Source organism: Mirounga leonina, unplaced genomic scaffold (assembly GCF_011800145.1).
Source record: "Mirounga leonina isolate KUSES-001 unplaced genomic scaffold, KU_Mleo_1.0 Mir_127, whole genome shotgun sequence".
In the NCBI taxonomy this organism is placed as follows: Eukaryota; Metazoa; Chordata; class Mammalia; order Carnivora; family Phocidae; genus Mirounga; species Mirounga leonina.
The window spans coordinates 47,187,327-47,199,287 of record NW_023270316.1 but is presented as its reverse complement, the minus strand read 5'-3'; the positions used below and the strand labels follow the sequence as shown (position 1 = coordinate 47,199,287).

At 35.0% G+C, this 11,961-nt stretch overlaps 1 pseudogene; it reads right to left on the bottom strand.

Annotated features, from left to right (window-relative positions):
- Nucleotides 1–8,115: 8,115 nt before the first annotated feature.
- Nucleotides 8,116–8,486, bottom strand: LOC118009174 (annotated as a pseudogene).
- Nucleotides 8,487–11,961: the final 3,475 nt, after the last annotated feature.

The following is an 11,961-nucleotide window of genomic DNA, read 5'->3' as shown; positions in this document are numbered from 1 at the left end:
CACCGCCAGTCTATCCATTAATAATCTCTGAATTAGACATCTTTTATGCAACATTTTCCAAAATTGGCAGGCCACAGAATACTGTTTTGATGAAGTACCTCATATGATTATAATTCCAAGAGTCTTTAATGTGGAACATGCTGATTTATATGCTATAACCTTGTCTTTTGTCCTCTATCTTCAGAGTCTATCAGTCACTTATATTATGCAGCATAAGTATTATATATCTAGGTAATGAGTAAGGAACTTTGGGCTCCTGAGAAAATATACAAGCCGTGGTTTCTATAGCTAAATTGCTTACTCCAATAACTTTAGGTATTTCCAAAATAAAATAGCGCAAGGAAGTTTGAGAATAAAGTCCTGAATTATATGATATAAATAATAATTCTGATAATTACTCAAAGACCATCAATAATGAGGCTTGTCATATCTGTTGACTAAGGAATTATACAGAGAATAGAGAACTAGTCCTCTCAAATTTTACTCAGTTCTGCCATTAAATGATTATAAAGGAACTTTTCACTTTCCAAAGCTTTGGGGTAAAAATTACTACAGTCCGTGAAGTTGTATGTAAAGAACTAAACCATTAAAAAAATATACTTGGGATAACACTGTACTATTACAGTCACCAATCTTAAAATAAAATTATTAAGACATGTTTAAAATGTATCATCAAATCAATGGACCCTATGTGGATAAAGGAAAAATTCTCCAAAAGTATAATATTGTCTCAAGTTATGATTGCTGGGTAATAAAAGTGTGGGATATATTTCTATTTGACTCTTAATGAATATTCCCAGTGATTTTTATAAAATGATACATGTGTTTTTCTTTTTGAAAATAAAATTGTTTTAGTAACCTTTCCAGATATAATAAGAGTTTCTGGAAATAGCATGCATCAATTTTGGGGGGGCTTTTAAAACAATTTCAAAGATTTTAAGTAAAGTTCTACGATGTGCTAATACTAACATCCAGTCATTGAGAGGGTGAAGGCAGAATCTTATAGCACAGAAATTAGATAGTTGTTTTATTAAATAAATCCTTTTAAAATGGGAATTAATTGAAAGGCAATTCAAATGAAATATTGCTAAATTACTAAACAAATAAGACTATAATTTGCCAACTGACCTAATTCTCCAAATAGAAGTACATATGACTACATCAAGAAAATGATTGGCTATGAGGAATACTGTTTCAGTGAATACAAAAAGTACATTTCTGGGCTTAGTCAGTTAAGATCTGACTCTTGATTTCAGTTAAGATCTGACTCTTGATTTCCGCTCAGGTCATGATCTCAGGGTTGTGAGGTGAAGCCCCACATCAGACTCTACGTTGGGTGTGGAGCCCACTTAAGATTCTCTCCCTCTCCCTCTCCCTCTGCCCCTTCCCTCTCTCCCACCGCACTCTGTCTCTCTCTTAAAAAAAAAAAGAAAAAGTACACTTCCACCTAAATGAGATCTTTCTTTTTTGATTCTTTTTATATTTCAGTGAAATAGTGTAATGTTTATGCAAGTAAATTCAGTTAGTACACTATTACTCAAATGATCCTAATTAACACATCGTGTGATTTAGAATACACTGACAAGTCTGACTGAATTTTCTAGCTTTGTATGTTTAAGTTAGAACCCTCTCTGATTATTCTTATTATAATTTATGAAATTATCTAATAAAATATAAAAATAGAGCAAGAATTTTCTATTTAAAGATTATGAAAAACTTTCACATTTCAGCCAGCCATCATCATATATACACATTCTAAAAAGAAAATAAAACTGTTGTCATTTGATGATTACTTGGAATAAGAATTATGCTTTAAGAAGAACACTAAGTCTTTTCAATTGACTAATACTAATACAATTCTGAGAAAACATGGAAAGTCACATGCCCTCCAAAAGTTACAATAAAGATGAATACATATAATATTCATAAATTTAATTAAAAATAAGAACCCCACAGTGTCTAACTACATAGGACTTTGTTTGTAGGTACTAAATAATCAATTTTGCTTAGATAAGAAAAGGAAAATAAATTTCAACTTCTAAAATAACGAAAAAATCATTGTTCTTACCAGAAGATCGATTATTCCAAAAAGATTTCCCTGGCCCCATATTCACTTTTTTCCATCATCCATAATGTCCTTATAACAAGCTTTACTTAGAGTTCCATAAAGCATATAGAGCCCTAAATATGCTGGCCCTTATTCCTACAAGTCTCTTTTGTTTTACTTTGATTTTTGTTTATGCATCCCTTCTAGAAACGCAGTACTGACCAGTTTTGATTTGGTGGAAAAGTAGATAAAATGTGTAAAAATGGTGACTATTGATATACATCACCTGCTATATATTGCCCCAATCAAAAACAGCAATGAAGATTTTCTTGAGCCACACTTCCCACTTCAGTATTTAGTTTTTGAAGCTAAGGAGAGCTTACAGTTTCCACAATCTTCAGTTAAGGAAATAAGAAAGCAAATGCTTTGGGGGGTGGGGGGATGGGTCAGGTAGAAGATCACTCCAAACCATGCTCATGGACAGTACTTCATATCAGCAAATATTTGTAAATTATAACTGAACTAACAGAGATGAGAGGAAGAGAAAACCTAACCTTGAGTGGAAAGCATAGTTATAGCCATAAATTTAAAAATTATTTATTCTCAGGGACAATGCCTTCTAAAACTTACTACATGACATTTATCCCTTTAACTGCCCTCCTCAATCTGACTGGCTTCTAAAGAGACCAGATTTATGTGGTTTCATGCAAGGCCTTTAATAAATAAATCTTAAGAATAGTGTATGAATTTCATAGAAATGTCAGCCCTGAAGAGTGATCAGTGTCTGGGAGAATGGAATAATGAAGGGTATGAAGGCTAAATTTTGACATAACCTCAGTGCCACTATCCACTTCTATCTTTCATCCTTCAAGTATCTCTTTTAGATGTCGAATTGTAGCTAATGAAGCAGTATATAAAATAATAATTATTTCAATTACCATTATTACTGCTCAATGAATCTATGTATCTCAAGTCACTTGTGACTACAATTATCCCATTCTTTAATGTTGTTAACCCTCTTATAGTTAATCTAGAGATAATTTACTATTTAACAATCTAATTCAAGACCCTAATTACTTTTGACTCTCAAATAAAGTACAACTTTCCTTGAGGCAGTTTCCATGATTTATAAAGAGTTTTGTAGCTTCTATGGTACCTACAACACTTGAAAATAGTTTAGATGTTCAAAATAAAAAGTATTGGGATCATGACATAAATAAATGGCTCCCTTCATTCATTTGCCATATTTTAGCAAATAATAACCTAATTAAAACATTTAATGTCTACACAGCAAAGCAAAAATAATGTGTGCTTACGGACAGCATCTTCTGCCCATATACAATGTACACAAGGATATGCATACATTTTTTTGTACCATGAAACCCTCACTATGACACCATGAAAGACCATCATATTGACTTTTAAGATCAGGGAAATGAAGATGAAAGAGGTGAAATAGTTAACTATTGAAACTCATGGTGCTGTTTGAGGCCAGTTTTGTCAAGTCTCCAAAGACAATTCTTTTCCCCAGACTCTGACTTAACAGTGACTTCTTCCTCTATTTCCATGATCTATACCTTTCTAATCTCCTCCTTCACACCTATATCACGTACTGCCTTCCATCATAACGAAGAGTGATCAAACTAGATGTAAGTATCTGACAACTTCCCCTTTGCATATAGTTCGTAATTACCAAAATATTGAAAGAATTTGAAAGCAGTGGATCATTAATGGAAAGGAGTGGATCATTAGAAGCATGAATAACAGCTCTGATTTGTAATTAAAAGTCCAGAAATGTTTTTCCCCCAAATCACACAGAGAGTGACAAAGCAGAAATTAGTGTGCTTGCTTCTCAATGTGCTGTTTTGAGGTCTTTCACTTACATTTTGTTGAGACATCTATCTTAAAATCAGTATAATTTTTGCTACTATGAAAGCACAAAATCACAGGGAATTGGGCTGACTGAAACTTTGAAGAAGTTTGCTATCTTTAAATTTGTTACATAAAATTATGTAAGCTCAGCCTGGTGTTGGTTACCACAGAAGTGATTTACTGCACTTTCCTTTAAATATTCCTTACCTTCTCTGTGTGCATGTATTATAGCTATTTTATAGTACCCTAAAGGGTAAACAAAGAATCTGAGAATTATTCCAATATGGTGAAGATACTATATTTTCATCTTTAACCAATATATGAGAAACAATATATTATATAACTATGTTTAAAAAAAAAACAGCTACATAGCTACTAAGCTCACACTTGTGAATCAAATATAAATGTATGGATAAAATATATAATTTAGAATATGGCTCATTAAAATTTGCCTAAATTGAATTTCCTTAACACATTTTAGAGAAAGCTATTGAGAACTTGTCACAATAGCCTCTCAAAATTCCTGACAGTATGAAATGGTAGGCTGTATCCTTAAGCAATTTTTATTACTTAGATATAATGAAAATATATCAAAATAAAACTTTCTATATGCAATTTTCTCACATCAGCAACTGATTCAGTAATCTATTTTGAAATTCTTTTGTAAGGCATGGATAATTTATCTAGTCCCTGAAACAAAGATAGAATTGGTTTTTGTTTGCAACTTTGAAAATATAGGATAGTTAAAAAAAAAAAGAAAGAAAATATAGGATAGTTAGAAATGGATATGTTAACGTTTTTTATGAGTTTATGAGTAATGAGGAAGATAACAAAAACAGTCCTTTGGAGCTCCAAGAAATAAAACCACTTTTTGTTACAACACTGTGTAAAGATTCTGTAACCTTTGTAATATAAGAGGGATTACATTTACTCACAAATGAGCTATGTCTATACAATGTCTTCAAAATATAGCATTAAAATAACCACCTCTTTGAACTTATAGGCCTATTCTCCTACACTTATTTTTTTCCTGACATATTTTTGAAGGTAGTATTAGGGTGCATATAATTATCCTGTCATATTTCATTTTCTGTATACATTTTCTTAAAATTTTACCTCCAGATCTTCAAAATTTGGGGACAAACACTTTTACTGTCTACTATTTGTGTCTTCCATTCAGCAACAAGGAAAGATGACAGAAAATTCATAGCTGTTAGAACAATGGTAGTAAGAATACTTAAACTCAGGAGGCAGTTGTTTTCTGCAGAAAGTTAAAAAAAAGTTGGTTTATGTTATTGGTTGGGACTTGGCAAATCATAAAGTATGTGCAAAGTATTATCTCATTTAATTCTTATATCAGCCAAATGGCATATTTAATGTTACTTTTTTCTGTTTACTATATGAGAAAAATGAGCCTCACAGAAGTTAAATTGACCAAGGTCACGATAAGCTAATAAGTGAAAAAAGTAGCTTATCTTCACCTGCTTAAATTTTCATCCAGCCTTATCAAACAATTACAAGCTTCTCAAGGTATATCTTCAATAATTTATATGCCAAAACAAATGTATGTATAACTTATTAGTGGCCATATTTAAAATTATTCTAGTTTACTACATTCCAGAAAAAGGGAGTGAAATGTATAAAGGAATTAGTGAAATAGAGTCAGATGCCTTTATTTACTAAATCATACATTTAATAAATATTGGTGGAGTTCCAAGCATATGTCAAATACTTACTAAAAACTGAGTATAAAGGAGTAAACAAAGCAGAGGTGGTTCCTGTCCCCACTGAGCTTAAAATCTTACATAGACACATATGAATAAAAAACATGTACAGAATTCTGTATTAGAATAACCTGATTCATGCTGGATTAACAAACATCTCTAACATTTTATTAGCTTAACCCAATAAAAATTATTTCTTTGTTCATACCACATGTCCAATAGAATTTAGAGGTGAGACCCTGCTTGCTCATTGTAGTGGCTCAAAGATCCAAGCTAACAGATCCATTTTGTGTTATGGTTACATGATCACCAAGGCAAAGGGAAAGAAACAAGGTAAATCACTTGCTGGCTTTTAAATCTTCCATTCAGAAATGACACAATACCTTCCACTCACATTTCACTGGTCAGAGAAAGTCACATGACCATGACTAACTTTAAACAGGGCCAGAAAACACAAATTTATCATGTTTTAAGAAGCACCATGGGAATATATATGAATAGTTCTAGCGATTACCATTGGTCCTAAAGCAGCATGCATGCATAATAGAGTAACACAAAGTAAAAAAGAAGACTGGTACACAGACTCTAAATGTAGCCCTCATGGTCTCCACCTCCTGGTATTCATACCTGTGTAAATTCCCTCTCAAAGAGGGATCGGACTTGGTTCTAACCAAAATAATATTATAAAGGTAATTAGTCTGTGTGGGCTACTATAACAAAATGCCAAAGACTGGATGGCTTAAATAACAGAAGTCTATTTCTTACATTTTTAGAGGCTGACAAGTCCATGATCAGGATTCTGGCCATTGGTTTCTGATGAGGCTTCTCTTCCTGGCTTGTAGACGGCCTTCTTTTTGCTACATATTCACATGGCCTTTCTTCAGTGCGTGTGCACAGAGGGAAGATGGGAGCAAGCTCTCTGATTTCCTCTTCTTATGAAGAAGCTAATCCTATGGAATCAGAGCCTGCCCTTATGACTTCATTTAACTTTAATTACTTCTTAGTTGCTTCATCTCAGATATCATCACACTGACGGTTATGGCTTCAACATGTGAACTAGTGGTGGGAAGAATACAAATATTTAGTCTCTAATGGTGACAGATATCAGTTCAAGGGTAACACTACATAAGACTGTAATTATCTGTTTAGCTGAGACTCTTTTCCTTGCTGTCTTTGAGGACAGAAGATGACATGTTGGGAGCTCTCCCAGGGAAAGGGCCACATAATAAGCAAATGAGTGTAACTTCTGGACAACAACAATTAAGAGACCAAGGTTCTCAGCCCAACAGCCTGAGAAGAACTGAATACTACCAACAGTCATATGAGCTTGGAAGCAGTTCTTTCCCCAGACTAGCAACAGATGAGATTATAGCTATGGTTAGTATCTTAATTTCAGCTTTATGTAATCCCGAAGCAAAGAATTCAGCTAAGCTGTACCCAAACTCCAGATTTACAAAATCTGTGAGACAATAAATGTGTGTTGTTTCAAAACACCGTGTTTGTGGTAATGTTGTTACACGCTAATAGATAATGATATACGTACAGATAATGGAGTAATTAATTTCTTTTTTTTTTAAGATTTTATTTATTTGACAGAGAGAGACACAGCGAGAGAGGGAACACAAGCAGGGGGAGTGGGAGAGGGAGAAGCAGGCTCTCTGTGGAGCAGGGAGCCCGATGTGGGGCTCGATCCCAGGACCCTGGGATCATGACCTGAGCTGAAGGCAGACGCTTAATGACTGAGCCACCCAGGCGCCCCTGGAGTAATTAATTTCTTGATAGGTGATATCACAGAGAGCTTCACAGATAGAGCTGAACCTAAGTACAGTTTTTGAGAATAAGTAGAAATATTTAAGAAAGCCAAGAATGGAAAAGAACGGAGTTACAGGAAAGCACAGAAAAATGAAAGTATGGGGTGCGTGGGTGCCTCAGTGAGTTAAATATCAGACTCCCGATTTTGGCTCAGGTCATGATCTCAGGGTGATGAGATCCAGCCCCGCATTGGGCTCCATGTTCAGCATGGAATCTGCTTGTCCCTCTCCCTCCCTCTCTGCACACCCCCTCACACTATCTCATGCACATACTCTCTTTCTTTCTCTCTCACTGTCTCTCTAAAATAAATAATCTTAAAAAAAAGAAAAAATGAAAGAAGAAAGAAAATAGAAGTAATCAAAATTGCTAGAATAAAAAGAATCCATATAAGGAAATGTGAGAGGATCTGCCTAGAATTCAAGCTAAAGAGACATAGAAGGATTTGGAATAAATGAGTGATATAATTATGAGTTAAATATACAAAAGCCATTCTTTTACTCTGTTTCTTAAAAAAAAAAAGCATATTTTTCCAGGTTTCATTTAATAGCAGGAATATTTTAAAACATTTAAGTCAACCATGTAAAAACTAAAAAAAAATTCTTTATGTAGCTTTATTTTTTTTTTAATCATAGCTTAGTGATTTATTATCCTAAGTCTCCATCAGCAGGTGGAATGGAAGACCCCTCCCATGCTGATGCCTTTGTCAGCCAAAGCATTATAGTCTTTTAATGCCTGCTCTCTCTGCAGGACCCCGCACATCAATGCCTTGTTTCTCCGAACACTTTGCAGTTAATGGAGGCACCTTCAAGGCCTCACTCTTCCCTCGGCCTATCACAAGGGTCTGCACGCTCTTCTTGACAACTTCCTCCACATCTGCAGGATGCATACAAGGAGAATGCTCAGTTCCTATATCTCTCCAACCCCAAGCCCAACTTCCCCCTGGCCACACTTTGCAGTATTTATAGGTTTTAGTAGAGCCTTGTACTTTCATTTGCCACCCATGATAGAGAAGCAATTTTAGGGGAGAGCATGAGGAACTTAACTGAACTCCAGTGCCCTCTCTTTAAGGGAGTTGAGATCCCAAAGGGCTCCGAGGGTTACCTCTTTTTATATAGCTTTAAAAACAACTTGCCGACCCATAATACATATACTGATAACAACATGAAATAGATCAACAACCTTACTGAACAACCAAAATAAGCGATTCATTTCATTTTGTTTAAATAACAAATCCCTATAAATAAAGATCTTTTAAACTCTATTTAATAGATGTTTCAATTATCTATTGTTGTATAACAAGTCACTCCAAAAGTTAATGTCTTGAAACAATATCAATATGTTATTTCTGGACAATTCTATGAGCTGACTGGGCTTTCCTGGATGGCTCTTCTCCAAGAGGGATCAGCTGAGGTCACTCACTTGCTGCATAAAGCAGGCTGCCAGGCTGCATTAAAGATGCGAGAGAACTTTACACACGTCTGGCACCTCAGTGTTTCTCCACAGGGCCTCCCTCCCCACACGACAGTTTTGGGCTTCCTTATGGCACAGTGGTCTCAGGGTGGTCATTCATACAAGAGGCCTCATATGCCCAGAAAACACAGTAAGGCAAGCTTCTGGGCCTCTTAAAAGCTAGGCACATATGGCCTTAAAACCATCATTTTTGACACGTTTTTTAGGTTAAAACAAGGCCAGCTCATATTCAAAGTTAGAACTAAAGATTCCACATCTGGATGGGAGGAAGAAAGGATTTACATTGGGTAAGTCTGGTCACTACCTACTACAATAAGTATATAATACACATAGTTTCTTTTCAGTGAAAGTAAGAATCCTCCATTTCCATAGTTAAATATCAGAACTGAAGGATTAGAAAACTCTTTTTGAAAATTACTGATAGAACCATACAGGAGTTGTAGCAGCCACGGATAAGGTCATAAAAGTAGAGTTTGAATGTAGGATTAGGTTCACCCCAGTTAATGCTAGAAGGTACCATTCATACCCCTATTTGTTCAGCCTTTTTTTTTATGGAACTATTCCAATTAGATAGTCCATGAATTTATAATTTTGTGTTCAAATAGTTTTGAAAAATAATGAAAAGTATTTCTATTCTCCATTTAAAGATTTGACGACATATATTAAAATAAGAACTTTCTAACTAAGGCTAAGTTTCCATCAGAAAGAAGCAATTTCTAGAACAGGGGTTCTTAGCCTCGGAGAGTCAGTAAATTTTTGACATTTATGCAAAATTTTGCTTATATACATTTTTCTGGGTAGACGGTTCATTAGCTCTCTTCTCAGTTTTGGTCTGCGCATCTTTTACATGTCTCAGTATGTAGAGTCAGAAGGGCTATATTTGAACCACGATTTGATCAACTTTAACCAAATGTTTCATTTGTCCAGTGAAAATAATACCACCTCTTCTGCCTCAAACACAATACTATGAATATGAGTTATCACTTGTAAACTAATTATTAAAATATTATTTTTAGAATCCATGGTTTTTAATTATGATTTTTCTCATATGGGATCTAAGTAACTAAAAACCACTAATTAGCCACTCGCCACGTGCTTCAAAATCTCTTAAGTGCTTTAAAAGTATCTTATTTGGTCCCCACAGCAACACTATGAAATAGGTTTCACGACTCCTACTTTACTTCTAGGACAACTCATGAGATAAAAATTGTAGTTGTCGCTATATAGCCACCCAATAAAATGAACTGTAGTATTACTTAACTAACACTGAACCGCTCTCCTTAGAAGAAATATACATCTCCTTCTGGTGAAATCCAGATATGGTGATGTAATTTGGTTTATCCAGGTGGACGTACCTGTCACTTTGGGGCATAAGCTTTCAGAACTAATGTGAAATTCACCATGTTCTCTTTCACCTGCTGTGATCACAGAGGATGTGTCAAGTGAAAGCCTGGGTCAGGAGTGAGGCAGACATGGAAGAGCAATAAAGATAAATGAGGTATGAATGAGAGATAGACTTCGTTATCTTAAACCAAGAAAAATTTAGCCTGTGTTTGCTACCGCAGTCACACCTACCCTATCCTGACTGATATATACACCCAGTAAAAAGGGGAGCCAACCCAGTCTGGCTCCAAAGCCTGAACTTTGAGCTGCTCTGCTCTTCTACCTCTCTTGATTTTACAAATAACTTTTTTTTTTTTAACTCCTGTTCATTCATCAACCTATTATGTTTTCTGAGGAAACATTTCATTGTACCCTTGAGAAGACATTTTGTCCTGCACGGTGCTGGTTTGCAGAGAACAATGATAGGATGTAAGCCTGCCAAACTTCACCAAAAAACTATTTTGAAGTTTGGGATACCCTCCAATACTAGAATGGAAAATCTATTACAGATGCTAAAAATATATCTGCCAAGCTAATTGAGGGAAATAAGAAATAAATTTGAACATAGGCTGTTTAGATAATTGGGACCTCGACTGTTAAATTGATGCTACCCTATTAAAATAATTAGGAGTCTGGGTGGCTCAGTCCTTTGAGCGACTGACTTTTGATTTCGGCTCAGGTCGTGATCTCAGAGTCATGAGATCCAGCCCCAAGTCAGGCTCTGCGCTCAGCGGGGAGTTTGCTTGAGATTCTCTCCCTCTGCCTCTTGCCCCACTCTCTCTCTCTCTCTCAGAATAAATAAATATTTTTAAAAATAATTAAAATTTAGAAAAGCCTTAGTACATGAATTTTTGTAAAGTTTTTGTAAAAGAACTTATATAAATGAAATTCTACCTGTACATTGCTAAGATACTCAAAAGAGCTGAGATGGTCAACAAGATCCTTTTCCTGAACTAACGTGGCTAAAAATTGCTTTGATGAAGATGAGGATGATTACAATGATGATAATGATGATGATAAAAATACCAGCTAACATTTATCAAGGGTTTACTGTGTGCCAGGCTATCTGCTAAGTGATTTTCCTTTTGCAGCCTTGTATGGTGTGTGTGATTACAACCTCCATTATATAAAGGGAAAGCTAGTATAACTAAAGAAATTGTGCTGAAATTGGACCCAAGCAAACTGAATTCAGAGCTCCCATGCTCAATCACGCTGGTATATTTGCCCTGTGCAACTGAGATAATATCTGTGTTTCTTTTCAGGTAAAGCTTTCCTAAGATGCTGGATCATAGACTGAGGTTCTTTATCAGAAACTCATTTGTATTATTTCTGACAAAAAAAAGGCAAACTTGCAATTAATAATGAGCAGAGTCAAGTGGTCCTCCAGTTAGGAGAAGATGCAAAACCTAGGGTCAAATTTCTTCATACCGAGGACTCAACACTTTTATATTTGGAGCAAAGATTGTATTTTTTAATTTGTGTGCTGTTATTTTACTTCAGTTGTAAACTGAGAATACTCCAGTATATAGTAGTCTCCAAAGTGTTCATTAACATATAATATAGAATATAATATTTCCAAAACTAAGCTGATTTGGGCTACTATTATATCAGAAATTAGCTTCATCTAAAATAGGGGTTGAATGGAGCAAAATA